The sequence below is a fragment of the Mya arenaria genome, chromosome 7 (assembly GCF_026914265.1).
Source record: "Mya arenaria isolate MELC-2E11 chromosome 7, ASM2691426v1".
Lineage (NCBI taxonomy): Eukaryota > Metazoa > Mollusca > Bivalvia > Myida > Myidae > Mya > Mya arenaria.
In genome coordinates this window covers 20,220,655-20,248,522 of record NC_069128.1, presented here as the reverse complement: position 1 = coordinate 20,248,522, position 27,868 = coordinate 20,220,655, and the positions used below count along the sequence as shown (strand labels likewise).

The following is a 27,868-nucleotide window of genomic DNA, read 5'->3' as shown; positions in this document are numbered from 1 at the left end:
GCATTAAAAAAACAATTTCTTAGAAACTCCATGCCTGAAATGTTTTCTTCCGTCTGATGATAAATGAACAATCAGGGTCTTATGAAAGGAGTTTGAATAAAAATGGTTTGTAAAATTCATTTAGATTGAAAGATTGGTCCACAAGTGACAGCAGATCACCCAAGAGGTTTTGGCACAGAGATCCTGATGGATCTCATCTCTTGGCCTCTCAAGAAAGTACACCAATACTCGGTCCTTACCAACACAAGACTCCAAAGTGATTTAATTCATAAGCAACTGTAAGTGGAAAGGTTAAGACATTACTGGCAGTCATTTCTAAGCCCAGGTCTAAGCCTATGCCTGTGTCTAGCTCCCACAAATTGGTTGATAGTTGTGAAGTGTAATAGCTGATGCACAGCCCTTGGTGACAGTGTTGTCTCACAAATCATTTAACCTAGGGGATAACCCCAAACTATTTTTATGTCACAGATGTTATCATTGAAATTTGGTACACATGTTAACTATTTGAAAATTATAAAGGCACATGTGTATCAAGTCTCATAACTATGGCTGAAATAAATGTTAAGTCGATTGCCACATGATTGAGGGAGAAGATGGCTGGGAACTGGCAACTGCTCATGTTGACCTTATTGATCTTATTTAGGTGATTGTATCATACCAAATTTTTATATGTGTTACATTAAAAAAAAATGTTGTTCATTGTTTCAAACAAGCCCCTTAGATGCCAGTATTTTGTGAATCCTGTTTCTTTTTTTGGCATTGGCGGAATTGATTCATAAATCGGAGCACCCAAGGGGCAATTTCAAAAACGTGGGAAATGTTGTCCTATTCTTTTCTTTTTAGATGTGTTCTATTTTTCTTGGTAAAAAAGGATTAGAAATAGAAAGACATCTTTGTTTAGATGTCAAGAACAGTCTTTTCTATTTTCTATTTTGAAAAGTAATTTACAGAAACTGTTGTTTTTTTAACAATTTACTTACTTTTTTGTTCCCATATAACTTTGTAAAGAAATTTCTAGGTTTCAGGCAGTTATTCAGGTTAAAATCAATGCTCTTTCATAAAGCAAGGGAAGATATTTTGGAAACAACAACAGGGACCAAGAAACTAAAGCTCCTGTAATAGTGCATATAGTCATAATACGTCAGGCACACTTTGAAAGTAATGTTCATAATATGTCCTTTGTGCAATTATATTGTGATTGAGAACCAATATCATTTTCCACTGTGATGCCAATGACTTGATAGACTCCATCCTCCTTCTAGATGGCTATTTCCTGCCTGCCAACAATACACCAAAACTGATTATATACGCCAAATGCAGGATAAATACTGAATCTGATAGTTCTTGATTGTGCCATGCATCTATAATCAAAATTGAAAGCCAAAATCTTTTTCCTGTGACCAATAAAGGCCCAAACCTATTTCTTTCAGTCAATAACTGACCACAAAGTACTTGTTATTGAAGTTCTGGTGAGACCGTGTCTGTTGAGCTGTCCTTGGCAATGTTTGACAGATATTTAAGCCTACAGATTGGCACCAAAATTGTTGACACTTTGTCAGACTAAAGAGGTGTTTACATATCTAGCATTTCATTCCAGTTTTGTCTTGTACATGGATAAGTATCAAACCATGTTCACACACAAGGAGGTTTCCATCTCCCCATTTGGTAAGAATCTTCCCACAAATGTTTTTGTTTTCCAAATGAGATATTCATCTCCCTAGGAGGTAACCATCTCCATTACCCAGTGGCTTATTCATATCTCTTATCAACCTCTCCATTGGGTAACCATCATCCTATAGGGTATCAAGCTTGGGTATATCTCTATAATGTATTCTTCTCCCTATACATTATCAAATTGCCAATGGGGTAACCATCTCCCTATCCAGTATCCTCCTCCAAATTAGGTATAAATTTTCTTCTACGGTATCCACCATGGAGAATTCATCTGCCTATATGTTATCCACCTCCCCATGGGGTATCCATCAACATCTACAGTATCCACCTCCATATGGGGTATCCGGCTCCCCATGAGGTATCCATCTCCATCTACAGTATCCACCTCCACATGTGGTATCCTGCTCCCCATGGGGTATCCATCTCCCTATACAGTATCCACCTCCACGTGGGGTATTCATCTCCCTATGAGGTATCCACCTCCCTATGGGGTATCAATCTCCCTCTAATGTATCCACCTTCGCATGGGGTATCCATCTCCCTGTGAGGTATCCACCTCCCCATGGGGTATCCATCTCCCTATGAGGGATCCGCCTTCCCATGGGGTATCCATCTCCCTCTACAGTGTCCACATCCCCATGGGGTATCCATCTCCCTACGAGGTATCAAACTTCTCATGGGGTATCCATCTCCCTCTTCAGTATCCACCTTCCCATGGGGTTTTCATCTCCCTAAACGGTATCCACCTCCCCATGAGGTATCCATCTCCCTCTACTGTATCCACCTCCCCATGGGGTATCCATCTCCCTTTACAGTATCCACCTCCACATGGGGTATCCATCTCCCTATGAGGTATCCACCTCCCCATGGGGTATCCATCTCCCTATACAGTATCCACCTCTCCATGGGGTATCCATCTCCCTCTAATGACTATCCATCTTCCCATGGGGTATCAAATTCTCAATGAGGTGTCCACCTTCCCATGAGGTATCCATCTCTCAATGAGGTGTCCACCTCATCATGGGGTATCCATCTCCCTCTAACGTATCCAACTCCCTATGGGGTATCCATCTCTTGAAGAGGTATCCATCTGCCTACAAGGTATTCAACACTTGAAAGGGTATCCATCTTTACAAGATACACATCTACCTGTGAGGTATCTTTTTTTCAATAAGGTGTCCATATTTCTGGTTAAAAAGCACAAGTTCTTTTTATAGATTGTACTTGTTGCTATCTTGCCAACTCAAAATAAATCTTATCTTCGTATAAGGTATCCATGTTCGTACTTTAAGGTATCTATCTCCCTACAAGATATCAATTTCCCAATGTAGTAGCGATATCCTTCTCCCCAAGGGGTAATACCTCCATATGGCAAACCCCCTTGCAACGGAGCAGCCACATCCCCATTCCATAACTACAGAACAAAGAATCCTGATGTCATTTGGTATCAATATTCTCCTTAGGGTATAAAGCATTCTCCTTCCCATGAGAAAACCTGAAATACCATGAGGAATAAATTGTTTCAATCTTAGTTCTGCAGGGGCATAGCTTCCTATAGGCAGTGGCCTACACATTTCCCCAGAAAGTCGAAAAAATAAAAATGCCAAAAATGCAATAAAAAGATGGGGGTGGGGGTAAATGGAACACCAGAAACAAGATTTGCCAAGAATAGACAGTGATTACTTGTCGGAATCTACACGTATGGAGTGATTTATAATAGATACACCCCAAGGAAGAGTTTGAACGACTACAGCCCGCATATTGAAAAGTTTGGACCGGCCTCGTTTTGTAAAGTTCCGTCTTTTAAACGTTTCAAACAATGCTTGGTGTGTGTTTTTTTGTAAATAAAAACAGACCAAGAGCCTGACAGAGGTCATCATGGCCGAAAACCTTCCCAAGTATCCGGATATCAGATGTCTAACCTTACCCCTGTAGAGGAAGACACCAAACAAAATTTATTAAATGGAACCTGGCCATCATGTCTTCAGTTCCCATTTCCAACACAGTCAGTCTTTTTCTTATTTGAAAACCTTTAATAAATTGTATTAAATTGTGTGCTGAGTACAATAACTCACACTGACCAGTATTTTTCCAAAGTGGATTTGTCGTGTCAGTAAACTGGAAAATAGCCAGCAATTAGGGTGTTAATTAACAACATAAAATCAACATTCAGTTTCTGTCAAATTTATTCAAGTCACGAGACTTACATCTAAGTAATATGTCATGATGTATATGGTCTATGAAACATTCTTATTTGAAACAAATATGCGCCAAAACACACCTCTGACATTCTAGGGTCAATTTTTTTTCAGGGGGAGCATGCCCCCAGCCCCCAAGAATTCGGCCTACACATTGATTCCATCCAAGCTACGCCCCTGTTCTGTAACCATGTTCTTCAATATTACTTTATGTTTGAGATGAAATCAAATTGATGAAGCCTTTTTCTGAGCCATTGGCATCTTCCTTCTGTCTATAAATGGTTCGATCTCCTCTAGGATTGAAACAGGTTAGGTCAAACAGTTTTTTTCCTTAGAACTCATTACTTTCGGAACTGCAGTAAATACATTTCATTAAGAGTTCGATACCGGGCAATATTTGATGTTGATAAGATTGCTCCTAGAGCAGTTGTGGGACATACAGCCCTATATGGCGCTTTAGCAGATAGAGTATTGGCTCTTAGCGGGCCAATGTTACCGATTTTCCTGCTTATTTTATAGACACATGAAAAATGTTGCACATTCAGATTTACCATAGTTACAATCTTGTTAGGATGTTTAGCCTCAATCTACATGATGTTATCATACATGACATTTTTGGATGTTAATTGATTCTATGTTATTTGATTCCCAGAAGGAATATTGTTATTTTTGAAGTGGAAAACATTCAAAAGGATTGGTGTAATGTTGTTGTTACAAGTAAAAGTTCAAAGTTTATTGTACTTCAAAAGCCTATGCACAAGCACAAACATGGAATTATATAATCATAAATATGTTTTTGAAGTGGTTTTCTAGTGTTGAAGTTATTGGCATGTTATGTTTATCAAAATGTGGTAATATTTGAATTATATTGTGGACATATTTTTGTTATGTGCTCTGATTGTCTTTGGTAAGCTTGTTAAAATGTATTTTAATTTCGCATTCAGACAGAGTCTCACTGATCGAGTAATATAATCAGGCTGTACCAAAGTGATTCTTTGTTTAGCATCAAAAAGTCTCAAAATTCAAAACCATCCTGTCACGGTCAGGAAAAAATAAATAAATTTGGAGATAACAAACAAACATGTAATCATTAAATCAACTTCTTTGAGGTGTAAAACTAAAAGACAGAACTTTATAACAGTTTCATTAACTACAAGATATTTAACCCTTTAATATCATAATTTGTAACTTCTTTTATAATTGAAATTAAACATAAAAGTTTTATTAATGCTGTTTTTTTGGCTATTTTTGTTTTAAAACAGAACAATTTGGCAGGGCCTTGCTCCTTAAATATTTGAAGGAGTGTTGTAAATCATTTAATCATAATTTTGAAAAGTTTTGTTTATATAAAAGGTAGCTCCACTATCTGTTAGTTCATAGGTGAGGTGGAATTTCTATTCTTTGTTTGGAATTTCGTACCCCTGTTCCAACCCCCAAAACAAGGTTAAATTAGTCAGTGTGTTTTATCAAAAATATACAAAGGAGTATCAATTGCTATATGCATCGGGTCGTGATTGACCCCGTCATTAAATGGTGACAATTAACACCAGGTCAGATAAAGTCATAATTTTGAAATATGCTCCTGATAACATTTCCTGTGACAAAAAAATTAAGAATGTTTTTAGGATATCACATTTTCTCGTCTGATTTTAATAATTCTCACTGTGCAGTAATATAGCATCAGTATTTCATTGACCTTGTAACAATACCATTTCTTCAAGGAGATTTATTCTCACTGTGCAGTTATAACATCAGTATTTCATTGACCTTGTAACAATACCATTTCTTCAAGAGCATTTATTCTCACTGTGCAGTTATAACATCAGTATTTCATTGACCTTGTAACAATACCATTTCTTCAAGGGATTTTATTCTCACTGTGCAGTTATAACATCAGTATTCCATTGGCCATGTAACAATACCATTTCTTCAAGGGGATTTATTCTCACTGTGCAGTTATAACATCAGTATTTCATTGACCTTGTAACAATACCATTTCTTCAAGGGGATTTATTCTCACTGTGCAGTTATAACATCAGTATTTCATTGACCTTGTAACAATACCATTTCTTCGAGGGGATTTATTCTCACTGTGCAGTTATAACATCAGTATTTCATTGACCTTGTAACAATACCATTTCTTCAAGGGGATTTATTTTCACTGTGCAGTTATAACATCAGTATTTCATTGACCTTGTAACAATACCATTTCTTCAAGAGGATTAATTCTCACTGTGCAGTTATAACATCAGTATTTCATTGACCTTGTAACAATACCATTTCTTCAAGGGAATTTATTCTCACTGTGCAGTTATAACATCAGTATTTCATTGACCTTGTAACAATACCATTTCTTCAAGGGGATTTATTCTCAGTGTGCAGTTATAACATCAGTATTTCATTGACCTTGTAACAATACCATTTCTTCAAGGGGATTTATTTTCACTGTGCAGTTATAACATCAGTATTCCATTGACCTTGTAACGATTCCATTTCTTCAAGGGGATTTATTCTCACTGTGCAGTTATAACATCAGTATTCCATTGACCTTGTAACAATACCATTTCCTCAAGGGAATTTTTTCTCACTGTGCAGTTATAACATAAGTATTCCATTGACCTTGTAACAATACCATTTCATCAAGGGAATTTTTTCTCACTGTGCAATTATAACATCAGTATTTCATTGAACTTGTAACAATACCATTTCTTCAAGGGGATTTATTCTCACTGTGCAGTTATAACATCAGTATTCCATTGACCTTGTAACAATACCATTTCTTCAAGGGATTTTTTTCTCACTGTGCAATTATAACATCAGTATTCCATTGACCTTGTAACAATAACATTTCTTCAAGGGGATTTATTCTCACTGTGCAGTTATAACATCAGTATTCCATTGACCTTGTAACAATACCATTTCTTAAAGGGGATTTATTCTCACTGTGCAGTTATAACATCAGTATTCCATTGACCTTGTAAAAATACCATTTCTTCAAGGGAATTTTTTCTCACTGTGCAATTATAACATCAGTATTCCATTGACCTTGTAACAATACCATTTCTTCTAGGGGATTTATCATCACTGTGCAGTTTTAACATCAGTATTTCATTGACCTTGTAACAATACCATTTCTTCAAGGGGATTTATTCTCACTGTGCAGTTATAACATCAGTATTCCATTGACCTTGTAACAATACCATTTCTTCAAGGGGATTTATTCTCACTGTGCAGTTATAACATCAGTATTTCATTGACTTTGTAACAATACCATTTCTTCAAGGAGAATTATTCTCACTGTGCAGTTATAACATCAGTATTTCATTGACCTTGTAACAATACCATTTCTTCAATGGCATTTATTCTCACTGTGCAGTAACATAGCATCAGTATTTCATTGACCTTGTAACAATACCATTTCTTCAATGGCATTTATTCTCACTGTGCAGTTATAACATCAGTATTTCATTGACCTTGTAACAATATCATTTCTTCAAGGGGAGTTATTCTCACTGTGCAGTTATAACATCAGTATTTCATTGACCTTGTAACAATACCATTTCTTCAAGGAGAATTATTCTCACTGTGCAGTTATAACATCAGAATTTCATTCACCTTATGTAACAATACCATTTCTTCAAGGGGATTTATTCTCACTGTGCTGTTATAACATCAGTATTTCATTGACCTTGTAACAATACCATTTCTTCAAGGGAATTTATTCTCACTGTGCAGTTATAACATCAGTATTTCATTGACCTTGTAACAATACCATTTCTTCAAGGGGATTTATTCTCACTGTGCAGTTATAACATCAGTAGTTCATTGACCTTGTAACAATACCATTTCTTCAAGGGGATTTATTCTCATTGTGCAGTTATAACATCAGTATTTCATTAACCTAATGTAACAATACCATTTCTTCAAGGAGATTTATTCTCACTGTGCAGTTGTAACATCAGTATTTCATTGACCTTGTAACAATACCATTTCTTTAAGGGGATTTATTCTCACTGTGCAGTAACATAGCATCAGTATTTCATTGACCTTGTAACAATACCATTTCTTCAAGGGGATTTATTCTCACTGTGCAGTTGTAACATCAGTATTTCATTGACCTAATGTAACAATACCATTTCTTCAAAGGGATTTATTCTCACTGTGTAGTTATAACATCAGTATTTCATTGACCTAATGTAACAATACCATTTCTTCAAGGGGATTTATTCTCACTGTGCAGTAATATAGCATCAGTATTTCATTGACCTTGTAACAATACCATTTCTTCAAGGGGATTTATTCTCACTGTGCAGGTATAACATCAGTATTTCATTGACCTAATGTAGCAATACCATTTCTTCAAGGGGATTTATTCTCACTGTGCAGTTATATCATCAGTATTTCATTGACCTTGAAACAATACCATTTCTTTAAGGAGAATTATTCTCTGTGACTTTGCTGTTAAGTAACATAGGCCAATTTTATATTGAAAATGTATTAAACAATGGTGCTATGTTTTGCTTGTAGAAACAGTTACTCTTGATTTTTTACAAATATCAAGGTTATGAAGTTGTTGCCTCTTTGTCTTGTTTGGTAACTTTTCACAATTGCCCATTTTTAAAATGTATTTTTAATGATATTATTTTACAAACTCTCCAACAAGCGTGTGTATGTGTGTGTGTGTCACAAGCATTTTTGTTGAGAGCATCATGACTAAAAACTGTTTATGCTGATAGATCATAATGATGAGATGTGCAGTGCACAGGAACCATAACTCTGGATGCAATTTATTTAGTGCGCATGAACCATAACTTTTCCAGTGATATATGTTTAGTTATTGTCCTTTGTTAAGTTAATTCTGAGCTGAATTCCAAAAGCGTTTGGTATAATAACTTCAAACCTCGATCATAATATACAGAAAGATCAAATTTAGGAGAAATGCAGTGCAAAGGAACCATAACTCTTGCTATGATATGTTTTGAGTTAATGCCCTTTAATCATTTTCGTTCTTTATTTTTCTGCGGAGCTAAACTCCATTTTCATTCTTTATTTTTCTCTGGAGCTAATCACCAAAAGCGTTTGAGTTATTTATTTCACACCTCATACACAGAAAGATCAGAGGAAAGTGCAGTGCACTGAGGAACCATAACTTTTTCATTTTCAGACTTTATAATTTTTTGTACAGAGCATTTCTCCTAAAATCTTTGCAGTATGGACACCAAACATCATATCCAAGTGGATTATACTGGGCAGTACTCCAGAGAAACATCCTTGAAGTTAAACGTTAAGTTTTTCAATTGTTACACAAATGACTCAGAGTGAAAGGAAAAGATGTGTCCCCAAACTTCCGTCATACAGGGCAGTATCTATAGGAGCCTAATGGGTTTATAATTCATTGCCTTTTAAATGTGAATGTTAGGAAACATCCAAGAGTTGCTCTATATTTATGTAAATAAATAATTTTCTCAGGTTAGATCATTTTACTGTTGTCATGAAAATTTAGCAGGATTTTTTTGCTTCAAATACGTGTCTAAAGACCTACCCTGAAAGAACCAATTTTTTTTGTTGTTGTTCATTGTATGAGAACAATTCTCCTAGTTGCTAATAGGGCTTCACACTTGTGGAAGCCATTTTTAGGAAGACTGTTAAAATTTCATGTTTTTTATCACATTTTCTGTACCAGTTCTGTTTCTTGGGCATTTTTCATTTAGTTTGTAATGAGTTTCTGTCACTATCAGCCCATGTGTGATGGCTTAGGTGTCAAATTTCAGAATTTATTTTAAGTGAATGCTTCATTTATTCAAGGCATTTGAAATAATATCGTTTGTTTAGAAGTAGAAGCATGAAAGTTATAAAACTGTTGACAAAGTTTTAAAAGCAACCATTGATTTACTATGCCTTTTATTTTGTTCTTCATGAACGTCTCTGTAGAACAAACAAGTTATGCACTAGTCAATTGTAACCACGGCCCCCCTAGGTCCGGGGTTGTACCGGGGATAGCCTGGGAAATGGGCTGTGTTTTTACCTTCCGGGTGGCCCCGCAGTGCTGGGTGAATGCGGTGGTTTTGTCTTGGCGCAAAATATAGCAGGAAATGGGCCTTACATATGGTCCCTGGGGTGCTGGGGCATTTGGCAGGGATTTTACCATCAGTTCGTCTCCGCAGGGCAGGGATTTTACCCAGGGTTGGCTGGACCGAAAGTCAAAGTCCCCACTATTCCCCGGACCTGGGGGGTCTGTGGTTACAATTGACTGGTGCATTACCTTAGTTGTACATTAAAAGTGTCATTTGAGAACCCTGCAGGCTAAACAAGAACCATTTTGCAAGCGTTTTAAAATCTTCTTTTATTCAATTATCAGAAATAAATAAAGTCATATGTATAAAATAGTGATAACCCTCAGCAACCTGAGCACATGGTCTATAATAGTGCCAATGATTCACATTTAACCATTCCTCTGCCAATTGGATTGCCACGCAGATTCACATTTAATCATTCCTTTGCCAAGGGGATTGCCACGCAGATTCACATTTAATCATTCCTCTGCCAATTGGATTGCCACCAGATTCACATTTAATCATTCCTCTGCCAATTGGATTGCCACCAGATTCACATTTAATCATTCCTCTGCCAATTGGATTGCCACCAGATTCACATTTAATCATTCCTCTGCCAATGGGGTTGCCACGCAGATTCACAATTTATCATTCCTCTGCCAATGGGATTGCCAAGCAGATTCACATTTACCGTAAATGACTGGGTATAAGACGATAGGGGGTATTAGACGCAGGCAAAAAAATCCATGAAAAATCTGAGAAAAAAACTTTTAATCTATGTTTTCAGGGTTCTCAATAGGAACGGCCGACGGCTTAAAAGGCTGATTCAAAATGAATTTGGGCCGGTTCAAATCGGCGAATTCTTTAAAATGATATCGAAGAAATTTTGTAAACATCCTGCCGGAAACCGGAAATCTAAATTATGTGACCTGCGCATGTGACCTGCGCATCTAACCTCTTTGAACTGCACGCGCACCGAGCCGTTAATTCTCATTGGTCGGCTTATTATAGATATGATCGGAATTTCCAGAATTGCTATTTTTGAGCCCCTATGTCGCAAAAAAAGATGGCGAGGTTAAAAATTGAAAAAAGTTTGTTTGTACATCGCCGTGAACAGCCAGTGGTTAAAAAAAAGAAAATATGTTTTATCTATTGTACAAATTAACGACATAAAAACTCTTTGTGTACAGTAACATTCCAATGTTTACCGGCACGTCGAAAAGGATCTCTTGTTACGTTTTACATGATAATCGAAAGTGGTCAGTATTAATTAACTTACCATGATAACAAATCACGTGGTGTTGTGTCTGCGATACCTATTGTTTATATTAACTTAGCGCGTGCATTTTATCTCGCTCGGCATTCTGATGATTCCAAAACACTGATGATTCAGACGATGATAAGGAAGATGGTTGTTGTGATATGTAGTGTTGACATTTGAGAAAAGTTGTTGAAGACATGGTTGACTTTTTAAATTTTATTGAAATCATTGTAGGAATTGGAGCATTTGCTCTAAAAGGCGCTTGTGTGGAGGAAAGGTCTAAAGTTGTCCAAAATTTACATTTTTAATATTTAACAAAAAAATTGGATTCTTTTTTTTTCAATAAAGCAATTCATTTTAAATCAAAATTGTGTTATATTGTCTTCAAAAATAACTACCCTTATCATGGTCAAAATAGCCCAGAATGCACGATTTCACACCTAGAAATCAAAAAAATTCCGGGGGGGGCATGACCCCGGACCCCCCTAGCAGGCGAGCGTCTGTGACGCTCGGATGTTTGGGCCTCTTCAAAGTATTTGAAAGCCTCTTACAACAATTCTTATTGAGAACCCTGTGTTTTCGGTTAAAGGACGCATAGAAAATATGTCAAAATCGTCTGCCAATCTTGGCCACGATGTTTGTTGACAGTGACGAAAAAAAAAAAATCGTGAAAATGGCAATGGTTATCTTTAAAACCAAATGATAATCAAAATATGTTTCATTTTTATTTGTTTCATGTTATGATAGGCACTGAAAAGTACTTAGAGTGACAATTTGTTTCTGGGTGGCACTGAAAAGTACCAAAGTACTTAGAGTGACAATTTGTTTCTGGGTGGCACTGAAAAGTACCTTTTATGACTATTTGTAAGATTTCATTCATAAACTGTTGAGAATGTAAAGTGAAGTTATGCAAAAATCTTATATTGTATGGGTTTGTTCTCAAAATGTCTACACCTACACAAAAGAATAAAGAACGTGGAAAAGTGCGAAAAAACAAGACCATTATCGCATCAGTTTGTAGTATTGGTATGTTAAACAGGTCTAAAGGCAGTGCCAATTTTTCACACCTTATCGTACAACTGACAAAAATATTTTGACTTTGCCCTTATTTACTTTTTTATATGCATGTTTAATTATTGTTTTATTCAAATTATTATTGAATAATTTTAATCGTACAATTTTTTTTTAAAATTATAAACGTCTTACGATATACCGGATCCCGATCTTCAACTGCCGTTTTAACCCGTATATACTCAATTGATATGATGCGAGTAACATCCCTTTCTACATAAATCTAAACAAACTCTCGGCCTGAAATCAACCTCAGAAAAAAGTTCAAAAGCTTGTTACTGGTTATTAGACGCAGGCATTTTTTTACATCGAAATCTGAGGGAAAAAAGTGCGTCTAATACCCAGTCATTTACGGTAATCATTTCTTTGCCAATGGGATTGCTATGCAGACTCACATTTAATCATTCCTCTGCCAATGGGATTGCCACCAGACTCACATTTAATCATTCCTCCGCCAATTGGATTGCCATGCAGACTCACATTTAATCATTCCTCCGCCAAAGGGATTGCCAAGCAGATTCAAATTAAATTATTCCTATGCCAATGGGATTGCCACGCAGATTCACATTTAATCATTCCTCTGCCAATGGGATTGCCACCAGATTCACATTTATACAATTCCTCTGCCAATAGGATTGCCACTCAGATTCACATTTAACCATTCCTCTGCCAATAGGATTGCCACTCAGATTCACATTTAACCATTCCTCTGCCAAGGGGATTGCTGTGCAGATTCAGATTTAACCATTCCTCTGCCAAGGGGATTGCCACACAGATTCACATTTTATCATTCCTCTGCCAATGGGATTGCCAAGCAGATTTACATTTAATCATTTCTCTGCCAATGAGATTGCTATGCAGATTCACATTTAATTATTCCTCTGCCAATGAGATTGCCAAGCAGATTCACATTTAACCATTCCTCCACCAATGGAATTGCCATGCAGATTCACATTTAATCATTCCTCTTCCAATGAGATTGCCACACAGATTCACATTTAATCATTCCTCCACCAATGGGATTGCCATGCAGATTCACATTTAATCATTCCTCCACCAAAGGGATTGCCATGCAGATTCAAATTAAATCATTCCTCTGCCAATGGGATTGCCACGCAGATTCACATTTAATAATTCCTCTGCCAATGGGATTGTCACGCAGATTCACATTTATTCATTCCTCTGCCATTTGGATTGCCACCAGATTCACATTTAATCATTCCTCTGCCACGTAAATTCACATTTAATCATTCCCCTGATGATGGGATTGCCAAGCAGATTTACATTTAACCATTCCTCTGCCAATGAGATTGCCACCAGATTCACATTAAATCATTCCTCCCCCACGCAGATTCACATGCAAATTACTTACATTGATCTACTGGTATGTGTACATGCAAATGACTTACATTGATCTACTGGTATGTGTACATGGAAATGACTTACATTGATCTACTGGTATGTGTATGTGGATATGACTTACATTGATCTACTGGTATGTGTACATGGATATGACTTACATTGATCTACCGGTATGTGTACATGCAAATGACTTACATTGATCTACTGGTATGTGTACATGCAAATGACTTACATTGATCTACTGGTATGTGTACGTGGATATGACTTACATTGATCTACTTGTATGTGTACATGGATATGACTTACATTGATCTACTGGTATGTGTACATGCAAATGACTTATATTGAACTACTGGTATGTGTTTATGCAAATGACTTACATTGTACTACTGGTATGTGTTTATGCAAATGACTTACATTAATATACTGGTATGTGTTCATGCAAATGACTTACATTGATCTACTGGTGTGTGTACATGCAAATGACTTACATTGTACTACTGGTATGTGTTTATGCAAATGACTTTCATTGAACTACTGGTATGTGTTTATGCAAATGACTTACATTAATATACTGGTGTGTGTTCATGCAAATGACTTACATTAATATACTGGTGTGTGTTCATGCAAATGACTTACATTGAACTACTGGTATGTGTTTATGCAAATGACTTACATTGAACTACTGGTGTGTGTTTATGCAAATGACTTACATTAATATACTGGTATGTGTTCATGCAAATGACTTACATTGATCTACTGGTGTGTGTGTTCATGCAAATGACTTACATTAATCTACTGGTGTGTGTTCATGCAAATGACTTACATTAATCTACTGGTGTGTGTTCATGCAAATGACTTACATTAATCTACTGGTGTGTGTTCATGCAAATGACATACATTAATCTACTGGTGTGTGTTCATGCAAATGACTTACATTAATCTACTGGTATGTGTTCATGCAAATGACTTACATTGATCTACTGGTATGTGTTCATGGAAATGACTTACATTAATCTACTGGTGTGTGTTCATGCAAATGACATACATTAATCTACTGGTGTGTGTTCATGCAAATGACTTACAATAATCTACTGGTATGTGTTCATGCAAATGACTTACAATAATCTACTGATGTGTGTTCATGCAAATGACTTACAATAATCTACTGGTGTGTGTTCATGCAAATGACTTACATTGAACTACTGGTATGTGTTTATGCAAATGACTTACATTGAACTACTGGTATGTGTTTATGCAAATGACTTACATTGATCTACTGGTATGTGTTTATGCAAATGACTTACATTGAACTACTGGTATGTGTTTATGCAAATGACTCACATTGAACTACTGGTGTGTGTACATGCAAATGACTTACATTGAACTACTGGTATGTGTTTATGCAAATGACTTACATTGAACTACTGGTATGTGTTTATGCAAATGACTTACATTAATATACTGGTATGTGTTCATGCAAATGACTTACATTAATCTACTGGTATGTGTACGTGGATATGACTTACATTGATCTACTGGTATGTGTACGTGGAAATGACATACATGGATCTACTGGTATGTGTACATGCCAATGACTTACATTGATCTACTGGTATGTGTACATGGATATGACTTACATTGATCTACTGGTATGTGTACAGTGAAATGACTTACATTGATCTACTGGTATGTGTACATGGATATGACTTACATTGATCTACTGGTATGTGTACAGTGAAATGACTTACATTGATCTACTAGTATGTGTACATGCAAATGACATACATTTATCTACTGGTATGTGTACGTGGATATGACTTACATTGATCTACTGGTGTGTGTTCATGCAAATGACTTACATTAATCTACTGGTATGTGTACATGCAAATGACATACATTGATCTACTGGTATGTGTTCATGCAAATGACATACATTAATCTACTGGTATGTGTACATGCAAAGGACTTACATTGATCTACTGGTATGTGTTCATGCAAATGACATACATTGATCTACTGGTATGTGTACATGGATATGACTTACATTGATCTACTGGTATGTGTACATGCAAATGACTTATATTGAACTACTGGTATGTGTTTATGCAAATGACTTACATTGTACTACTGGTATGTGTTTATGCAAATGACTTACATTAATATACTGGTATGTGTTCATGCAAATGACTTACATTGATCTACTGGTGTGTGTACATGCAAATGACTTACATTGAACTACTGGTATGTGTACATGCAAATGACTTACATTAATATACTGGTATGTGTTCATGGAAATGACTTACATTGATCTACTGGTATGTGTTCATGCAAATGACTTACATTAATATACTGGTATATGTTCATGGAAATGACTTTCATTGATCTACTGGTGTGTGTGTTCATGCAAATGACTTACATTAATCTACTGGTGTGTGTTCATGCAAATGACCTACATTAATATACTGGTGTGTGTTCATGCAAATGACTTACATTAATCTACTGGTATGTGTTCATGCAAATGACATACATTGATCTACTGGTGTGTGTTCATGCAAATGACTTACAATAATCTACTGGTGTGTGTTCATGCAAATGACTTACATTGAACTACTGGTATGTGTTTATGCAAATGACTTACATTGAACTACTGGTATGTGTTTATGCAAATGACTTACATTGATCTACTGGTATGTGTTTATGCAAATGACTTACATTGAACTACTGGTATGTGTTTATGCAAATGACTTACATTGAACTACTGGTGTGTGTACATGCAAATGACTTACATTGAACTACTGGTATGTGTTTATGCAAATGACTTACATTAATATACTGGTATGTGTTCATGCAAATGACTTACATTGATCTACTGGTGTGGGTACATGCAAATGACTTACATTGAACTACTGGTATGTGTTTATGCAAATGACTTTCATTGAACTACTGGTATGTGTACATGCAAATGACTTACATTAATATACTGGTGTGTGTTCATGCAAATGACTTACATTAATATACTGGTGTGTGTTCATGCAAATGACTTACATTGAACTACTGGTATGTGTTTATGCAAATGACTTACATTGAACTACTGTTATGTGTTTATGCAAATGACTTACATATATATATACTGGTATGTGTTCATGCAAATGACTTACATTGATCTACTGGTATGTGTACATGCAAATGACTTACATTGATCTACTGGTATGTGTACGTGGAAATGACATACATTGATCTACTGGTATGTGTACATGCAAATGACTTACATTGATCTACTGGTATGTGTACATGCAAATGACTTACATTGATCTACTGGTATGTGTACGTGGATATGACTTACATTGATCTACCGGTATGTGTACGTGGAAATGACATACATTGATCTACTGGTATGTGTACATGGAAATGACTTACATTGATCTACTGGTATGTGTACATGGAAATGACTTACATTGATCTACTGGTATGTGTACATGGAAATGACTTACATTGATCTACTGGTATGTGTTTATGCAAATGACTTACATTAATATACTGGTATGTGTACATGCAAATGACTTACATTGATCTACTGGTGTGTGTGTTCATGCAAATGACTTACATTAATCTACTGGTGTGTGTTCATGCAAATGACATACATTAATCTACTGGTGTGTGTTCATGCAAATGACTTACATTAATCTACTGGTATGTGTTCATGCAAATGACTTACATTAATCTACTGGTGTGTGTGTTCATGCAAATGACTTACATTAATCTACTGGTGTGTGTTCATGCAAATGACCTACATTAATCTACTGGTGTGTGTTCATGCAAATGACTTACATTAATCTACTGGTATGTGTTCATGCAAATGACATACATTGATCTACTGGTGTGTGTTCATGCAAATGACTTACAATAATCTACTGGTGTGTGTTCATGCAAATGACTTACATTGAACTACTGGTATGTGTTTATGCAAATGACTTACATTGAACTACTGGTATTTGTTTATGCAAATGACTTACATTGATCTACTGGTATGTGTTTATGCAAATGACTTACATTGAACTACTGGTATGTGTTTATGCAAATGACTTACATTGAACTACTGGTGTGTGTACATGCAAATGACTTACATTGAACTACTGGTATGTGTTTATGCAAATGACTTACATTGAACTACTGGTATGTGTTTATACAAATGACTTACATTAATATACTGGTATGTGTTCATGCAAATGACTTACATTAATCTACTGGTATGTGTACGTGGATATGACTTACATTGATCTACTGGTATGTGTACGTGGAAATGACATACATTGATCTACTGGTATGTGTACATGCAAATGACTTACATTGATCTACTGGTATGTGTACATGGAAATGACTTACATTGATCTACTGGTATGTGTACAGTGAAATGACTTACATTGATCTACTGGTATGTGTACATGGATATGACTTACATTGATCTACTGGTATGTGTACAGTGAAATGACTTACATTGATCTACTAGTATGTGTACATGGAAATGACTTACATTTATCTACTGGTATGTGTACGTGGATATGACTTACATTGATCTACTGGTGTGTGTTCATGCAAATGACTTACATTAATCTACTGGTATGTGTACATGCAAATGACATACATTGATCTACTGGTATGTGTTCATGCAAATGACATACATTAATCTACTGGTATGTGTACATGCAAAGGACTTACATTGATCTACTGGTATGTGTTCATGCAAATGACATACATTGATCTACTGGTATGTGTACATGGATATGACTTACATTGATCTACTGGTATGTGTACATGCAAATGACTTATATTGAACTACTGGTATGTGTTTATGCAAATGACTTATATTGAACTACTGGTATGTGTTTATGCAAATGACTTACATTGTACTACTGGTATGTGTTTATGCAAATGACTTACATTAATATACTGGTATGTGTTCATGCAAATGACTTACATTGATCTACTGGTATGTGTACATGCAAATGACTTATATTGAACTACTGGTATGTGTTTATGCAAATGACTTATATTGAACTACTGGTATGTGTTTATGCAAATTACTTACATTGATCTACTGGTATGTGTACATGCAAATGACTTACATTGATCTACTGGTATGTGTACATGGAAATGACTTACATTGATCTACTGGTATGTGTATGTGGATATGACTTACATTGATCTACTGGTATGTGTACATGGATATGACTTACATTGATCTACCGGTATGTGTACATGCAAATGACTTACATTGATCTACTGGTATGTGTACATGCAAATGACTTACATTGATCTACTGGTATGTGTACGTGGATATGACTTACATTGATCTACTTGTATGTGTACATGGATATGACTTACATTGATCTACTGGTATGTGTACATGCAAATGACTTATATTGAACTACTGGTATGTGTTTATGCAAATGACTTACATTGTACTACTGGTATGTGTTTATGCAAATGACTTACATTAATATACTGGTATGTGTTCATGCAAATGACTTACATTGATCTACTGGTGTGTGTACATGCAAATGACTTACATTGTACTACTGGTATGTGTTTATGCAAATGACTTTCATTGAACTACTGGTATGTGTTTATGCAAATGACTTACATTAATATACTGGTGTGTGTTCATGCAAATGACTTACATTAATATACTGGTGTGTGTTCATGCAAATGACTTACATTGAACTACTGGTATGTGTTTATGCAAATGACTTACATTGAACTACTGGTATGTGTTTATGCAAATGACTTACATTAATATACTGGTATGTGTTCATGCAAATGACTTACATTGATCTACTGGTGTGTGTGTTCATGCAAATGACTTACATTAATCTACTGGTGTGTGTTCATGCAAATGACATACATTAATCTACTGGTGTGTGTTCATGCAAATGACTTACATTAATCTACTGGTGTGTGTTCATGCAAATGACATACATTAATCTACTGGTGTGTGTTCATGCAAATGACTTACATTAATCTACTGGTATGTGTTCATGCAAATGACTTACATTGAACTACTGGTATGTGTTCATGGAAATGACTTACATTAATCTACTGGTGTGTGTTCATGCAAATGACATACATTAATCTACTGGTGTGTGTTCATGCAAATGACTTACATTAATCTACTGGTATGTGTTCATGCAAATGACTTACATTAATCTACTGGTGTGTGTTCATGCAAATGACTTACAATAATCTACTGGTGTGTGTTCATGCAAATGACTTACATTGAACTACTGGTATGTGTTTATGCAAATGACTTACATTGAACTACTGGTATGTGTTTATGCAAATGACTTACATTGATCTACTGGTATGTGTTTATGCAAATGACTTACATTGAACTACTGGTATGTGTTTATGCAAATGACTTACATTGAACTACTGGTGTGTGTACATGCAAATGACTTACATTGAACTACTGGTATGTGTTTATGCAAATGACTTACATTGAACTACTGGTATGTGTTTATGCAAATGACTTACATTAATATACTGGTATGTGTTCATGCAAATGACTTACATTAATCTACTGGTATGTGTACATGGATATGACTTACATTGATCTACTGGTATGTGTACGTGGAAATGACATACATGGATCTACTGGTATGTGTACATGCCAATGACTTACATTGATCTACTGGTATGTGTACATGGATATGACTTACATTGATCTACTGGTATGTGTACAGTGAAATGACTTACATTGATCTACTGGTATGTGTACATGGATATGACTTACATTGATCTACTGGTATGTGTACAGTGAAATGACTTACATTGATCTACTGGTATGTGTACATGCAAATGACATACATTTATCTACTGGTATGTGTACGTGGATATGACTTACATTGATCTACTGGTGTGTGTTCATGCAAATGACTTACATTAATCTACTGGTATGTGTACATGCAAATGACATACATTGATCTACTGGTATGTGTTCATGCAAATGACATACATTAATCTACTGGTATGTGTACATGCAAAGGACTTACATTGATCTACTGGTATGTGTTCATGCAAATGACATACATTGATCTACTGGTATGTGTACATGGATATGACTTACATTGATCTACTGGTATGTGTACATGCAAATGACTTATATTGAACTACTGGTATGTGTTTATGCAAATGACTTACATTGTACTACTGGTATGTGTTTATGCAAATGACTTACATTAATATACTGGTATGTGTTCATGCAAATGACTTACATTGATCTACTGGTGTGTGTACATGCAAATGACTTACATTGATCTACTGGTATGTGTTCATGCAAATGACTTACATTAATATACTGGTATATGTTCATGGAAATGACTTACATTGATCTACTGGTATGTGTTCATGCAAATGACTTACATTAATATACTGGTATATGTTCATGGAAATGACTTTCATTGATCTACTGGTGTGTGTGTTCATGCAAATGACTTACATTAATCTACTGGTGTGTGTTCATGCAAATGACCTACATTAATATACTGGTGTGTGTTCATGCAAATGACTTACATTAATCTACTGGTATGTGTTCATGCAAATGACTTACATTGATCTACTGGTGTGTGTTCATGCAAATGACTTACAATAATCTACTGGTGTGTGTTCATGCAAATGACTTACATTGAACTACTGGTATGTGTTTATGCAAATGACTTACATTGAACTACTGGTATGTGTTTATGCAAATGACTTACATTGATCTACTGGTATGTGTTTATGCAAATGACTTACATTGAACTACTGGTATGTGTTTATGCAAATGACTTAGATTGAACTACTGGTGTGTGTACATGCAAATGACTTACATTGAACTACTGGTATGTGTTTATGCAAATGACTTACATTAATATACTGGTATGTGTTCATGCAAATGACTTACATTGATCTACTGGTGTGGGTACATGCAAATGACTTACATTGAACTACTGGTATGTGTTTATGCAAATGACTTTCATTGAACTACTGGTATGTGTACATGCAAATGACTTACATTAATATACTGGTGTGTGTTCATGCAAATGACTTACATTAATCTACTGGTATGTGTTCATGCAAATGACTTACATTGAACTACTGGTATGTGTTTATGCAAATGACTTACATTGAACTACTGGTATGTGTTTATGCAAATGACTTACATATATATATACTGGTATGTGTTCATGCAAATGACTTACATTAATCTACTGGTATGTGTACATGGATATGACTTACATTGATCTACTGGTATGTGTACGTGGAAATGACTTACATTGATCTACTGGTATGTGTACATGCAAATGACTTACATTGATCTACTGGTATGTGTACATGCAAATGACTTACATTGATCTACTGGTATGTGTACGTGGAAATGACATACATTGATCTACTGGTATGTGTACGTGGAAATGACATACATTGATCTACTGGTATGTGTACATGGAAATGACTTACATTGATCTACTGGTATGTGTACATGCAAATGACTTACATTGATCTACTGGTATGTGTACGTGGAAATGACTTACATTGATCTACTGGTATGTGTTTATGCAAATGACTTACATTAATATACTGGTATGTGTTCATGCAAATGACTTACATTGATCTACTGGTGTGTGTGTTCATGCAAATGACTTACATTAATCTACTGGTGTGTGTTCATGCAAATGACATACATTAATCTACTGGTGTGTGTTCATGCAAATGACTTACATTAATCTACTGGTATGTGTTCATGGAAATGACTTACATTGATCTACTGGTGTGTGTGTTCATGCAAATGACTTACATTAATCTACTGGTGTGTGTTCATGCAAATGACATACATTAATCTACTGGTGTGTGTTCATGCAAATGACTTACATTAATCTACTGGTATGTGTTCATGCAAATGACTTACATTAATCTACTGGTGTGTGTTCATGCAAATGACTTACAATAATCTACTGGTGTGTGTTCATGCAAATGACTTACATTGAACTACTGGTATGTGTTTATGCAAATGACTTACATTGAACTACTGGTATGTGTTTATGCAAATGACTTACATTGATCTACTGGTATGTGTTTATGCAAATGACTTACATTGAACTACTGGTATGTGTTCATGCAAATGACTTACATTGAACTACTGGTGTGTGTACATGCAAATGACTTACATTGAACTACTGGTATGTGTTTATGCAAATGACTTACATTGAACTACTGGTATGTGTTTATACAAATGACTTACATTAATATACTGGTATGTGTTCATGCAAATGACTTACATTAATCTACTGGTATGTGTACGTGGATATGACTTACATTGATCTACTGGTATGTGTACGTGGAAATGACATACATAGATCTACTGGTATGTGTACATGCCAATGACTTACATTGATCTACTGGTATGTGTTCATGCAAATGACTTACATTGATCTACTGGTATGTGTACAGTGAAATGACTTACATTGATCTACTGGTATGTGTACATGGATATGACTTACATTGATCTACTGGTATGTGTACAGTGAAATGACTTACATTGATCTACTGGTATGTGTACATGGAAATGACTTACATTGATCTACTGGTATGTGTACATGGATATGACTTACATTGATCTACTGGTGTGTGTTCATGCAAATGACTTACATTAATCTACTGGTATGTGTACATGCAAATGACATACATTGATCTACTGGTATGTGTTCATGCAAATGACATACATTAATCTACTGGTATGTGTACATGCAAAGGACTTACATTGATCTACTGGTATGTGTTCATGCAAATGACATACATTGATCTACTGGTATGTGTACATGGATATGACTTACATTGATCTACTGGTATGTGTACATGCAAATGACTTATATTGAACTACTGGTATGTGTTTATGCAAATGACTTATATTGAACTACTGGTATGTGTTTATGCAAATGACTTACATTGTACTACTGGTATGTGTTTATGCAAATGACTTACATTAATATACTGGTATGTGTTCATGCAAATGACTTACATTGATCTACTGGTGTGTGTACATGCAAATGACTTACATTGATCTACTGGTATGTGTTCATGCAAATGACTTACATTAATATACTGGTATATGTTCATGGAAATGACTTACATTGATCTACTGGTATGTGTTCATGCAAATGACTTACATTAATATACTGGTATATGTTCATGGAAATGACTTTCATTGATCTACTGGTGTGTGTGTTCATGCAAATGACTTACATTAATCTACTGGTGTGTGTTCATGCAAATGACCTACATTAATATACTGGTGTGTGTTCATGCAAATGACTTACATTAATCTACTGGTATGTGTTCATGCAAATGACATACATTGATCTACTGGTGTGTGTTCATGCAAATGACTTACAATAATCTACTGGTGTGTGTTCATGCAAATGACTTACATTGAACTACTGGTATGTGTTTATGCAAATGACTTACATTGAACTACTGGTATGTGTTCATGCAAATGACTTACATTGATCTACTGGTATGTGTTTATGCAAATGACTTACATTGAACTACTGGTATGTGTTTATGCAAATGACTTAGATTGAACTACTGGTGTGTGTACATGCAAATGACTTACATTGAACTACTGGTATGTGTTTATGCAAATGACTTACATTAATATACTGGTATGTGTTCATGCAAATGACTTACATTGATCTACTGGTGTGTGTACATGCAAATGACTTACATTGAACTACTGGTATGTGTTTATGCAAATGACTTTCATTGAACTACTGGTATGTGTACATGCAAATGACTTACATTAATATACTGGTGTGTGTTCATGCAAATGACTTACATTAATATACTGGTGTGTGTTCATGCAAATGACTTACATTGAACTACTGGTATGTGTTTATGCAAATGACTTACATTGAACTACTGTTATGTGTTTATGCAAATGACTTACATATATATATACTGGTATGTGTTCATGCAAATGACTTACATTAATCTACTGGTATGTGTACTTGGATATGACTTACATTGATCTACTGGTATGTGTACGTGGAAATGACATACATTGATCTACTGGTATGTGTACATGCAAATGACTTACATTGATCTACTGGTATGTGTACATGCAAATGACTTACATTGATCTACTGGTATGTGTACGTGGAAATGACTTACATTGATCTACCGGTATGTGTACGTGGAAATGACATACATTGATCTACTGGTATGTGTACATGGAAATGACTTACATTGATCTACTGGTATGTGTACATGCAAATGACTTACATTGATCTACTGGTATGTGTACGTGGAAATGACTTACATTGATCTACTGGTATGTGTACATGCAAATGACATACATTGATCTACTGGTATGTGTACATGCAAATGACATACATTGATCTACTGGTATGTGTACATGGAAATGACTTACATTGATCTACTGGTATGTGTACATGCAAATGACATACATTGATCTACTGGTATGTGTACGTGGAAATGACATACATTGATCTACTGGTATGTGTACATGCAAATGACTTACATTGATCTACTGGTATGTGTACATGGATATGACTTACATTGATCTACTGGTATGTGTACATGGATATGACTTACATTGATCTACTGGTATGTGTTTATGCAAATGACTTACATTGAACTACTGGTATGTGTTTATGCAAAGGACTTACATTGAACTACTGGTATGTGTTTATGCAAATGACTTACATTGAACTACTGGTGTGTGTACGTGTAAATGACTTACATTGAACTACTGGTGTGTGTACATGCAAATGACTTACATTGAACTACTGGTATGTGTTTATGCAAATGACTTACATTGAACTACTGGTATGTGTTTATGCAAATGACTTGCATTGATCTACTGGTATGTGTTTATGCAAATGACTTACATTGAACTACTGGTATGTGTTTATGCAAATGACTTACATTGAACTACTGGTGTGTGTACATGCAAATGACTTACATTGAACTACTGGTATGTGTTTATGCAAATGACTTACATTGAACTACTGGTATGTGTTTATGCAAATGACTTACATTAATATACTGGTATGTGTTCATGCTAATGACTTACATTAATCTACTGGTATGTGTACGTGGATATGACTTACATTGATCTACTGGTATGTGTACGTGGAAATGACATACATCGATCTACTGGTATGTATACATGCCAATGACTTACATTGATCTACTGGTATGTGTACATGGATATGACTTACATTGATCTACTGGTATGTGTACAGTGAAATGACTTACATTGATCTACTGGTATGTGTACATGGATATGACTTACATTGATCTACTGGTATGTGTACAGTGAAATGACTTACATTGATCTACTGGTATGTGTACATGGAAATGACTTACATTGATCTACTGGTATGTGTACATGGAAATGACTTGCATTGATCTACTGGTATGTGTACATGGAAATGACTTGCATTGATCTACTGGTATGTGTACGTGGATATGACTTACATTGATCTACTGGTATGTGTACGTGGAAATGACTTGCATTGATCTACTGGTATGTGTACATGGAAATGACTTACATTGATCTACTGGTATGTGTACGTGGATATGACTTACATTGATCTACTGGTGTGTGTTCATGCAAATGAATTACATTAATCTACTGGTATGTGTACATGCAAATGACATACATTGATCTACTGGTATGTGTTCATGCAAATGACATACATTAATCTACTGGTATGTGTACATGCAAAGGACTTACATTGATCTACTGGTATGTGTTCATGCAAATGACATACATTGATCTACTGGTATGTGTTCATGCAAATGACTTACATTAATATACTGGTGTGTGTTCATGCAAATGACTTACATTAATCTACTGGTGTGTGTTCATGCAAATGACTTACATTGATCTACTGGTATGTGTTCATGCAAATGACTTACATTAATATACTGGTATATGTTCATGGAAATGACTTACATTGATCTACTGGTGTGTGTTCATGCAAATGACATACATTAATCTACTGGTATGTGTACATGCAAAGGACTTACATTGATCTACTGGTATGTGGTCATGCAAATGACATACATTGATCTACTGGTATGTGTTCATGCAAATGACTTACATTAATATACTGGTGTGTGTTCATGCAAATGACTTACATTAATCTACTGGTGTGTGTTCATGCAAATGACTTACATTGATCTACTGGTATGTGTTCATGCAAATGACTTACATTAATATACTGGTATATGTTCATGGAAATGACTTACATTGATCTACTGGTGTGTGTGTTCATGCAAATGACTTACATTAATCTACTGGTGTGTGTTCATGCAAATTTCATACATTAATCTACTGGTGTGTGTTCATGCAAATGACTTACATTGAACTACTGGTATGTGTTCATGCAAATGACTTACATTAATCTACTGGTGTGTGTTCATGCAAATGACTTACATTGATCTACTGGTATGTGTTCATGCAAATGACTTACATTAATATACTGGTATATGTTCATGGAAATGACTTACATTGATCTACTGGTATGTGTTCATGCAAATGACTTACATTAATATACTGGTATATGTTCATGGAAATGACTTACATTGATCTACTGGTGTGTGTGTTCATGCAAATGACTTACATTAATCTACTGGTGTGTGTTCATGCAAATGACATACATTAATCTACTGGTGTGTGTTCATGCAAATGACTTACATTAATCTACTGGTATGTGTTCATGCAAATGACATACATTGATCTACTGGTGTGTGTTCATGCAAATGACTAACAATAATCTACTGGTGTGTGTTCATGCAAATGACATACATTGATATACTGGTATGTGTTCATGCAAATGACTTACATTGATCTACTGGCGTGTGTTCATGCAAATGACTTACATTGATCTACTAGTATGTGTTCATGCAAATGACTTACATTAATCTACTGGTGTGTGTTCATGCAAATGACTTACATTAATATACTGGTATGTGTTCATGGATATGACTTACATTGATCTACTGGTATGTGTTCATGCAAATGACTTACATTGATCTACTGGTATGTGTACATGCAAATGACTTACATTGATCTACTGGTATGTGTACATGCAAATGCTGGTTGTGCTTTGCATGTCTCTGTCAATTGCAGAAGATGTCAAAATGTCAATTTGAAAGTATATTTCATTCATAAAAAACAC

The 27,868-nt window shown here is 35.4% G+C and overlaps 1 protein-coding gene across 4 annotated transcripts in view; it reads left to right on the top strand.

Moving 5' to 3' along the window:
• Positions 1–27,868, top strand: part of LOC128241542 (dual specificity calcium/calmodulin-dependent 3',5'-cyclic nucleotide phosphodiesterase 1-like) — a 370,992-nt gene that overhangs the window by 71,606 nt on the left and 271,518 nt on the right. Inside the window, exon 1 of one of the 4 annotated variants that reach the window (XM_052958529.1) lies at positions 4,764–4,779. The exons of the other annotated variants lie outside the window; for them this stretch is intronic. The gene's annotated coding sequence lies outside the window, so the exon portion shown is untranslated. Of the gene's footprint in view, positions 1–4,763; positions 4,780–27,868 lie in introns of those variants that run through there. 4 annotated transcript variants of the gene reach the window in all.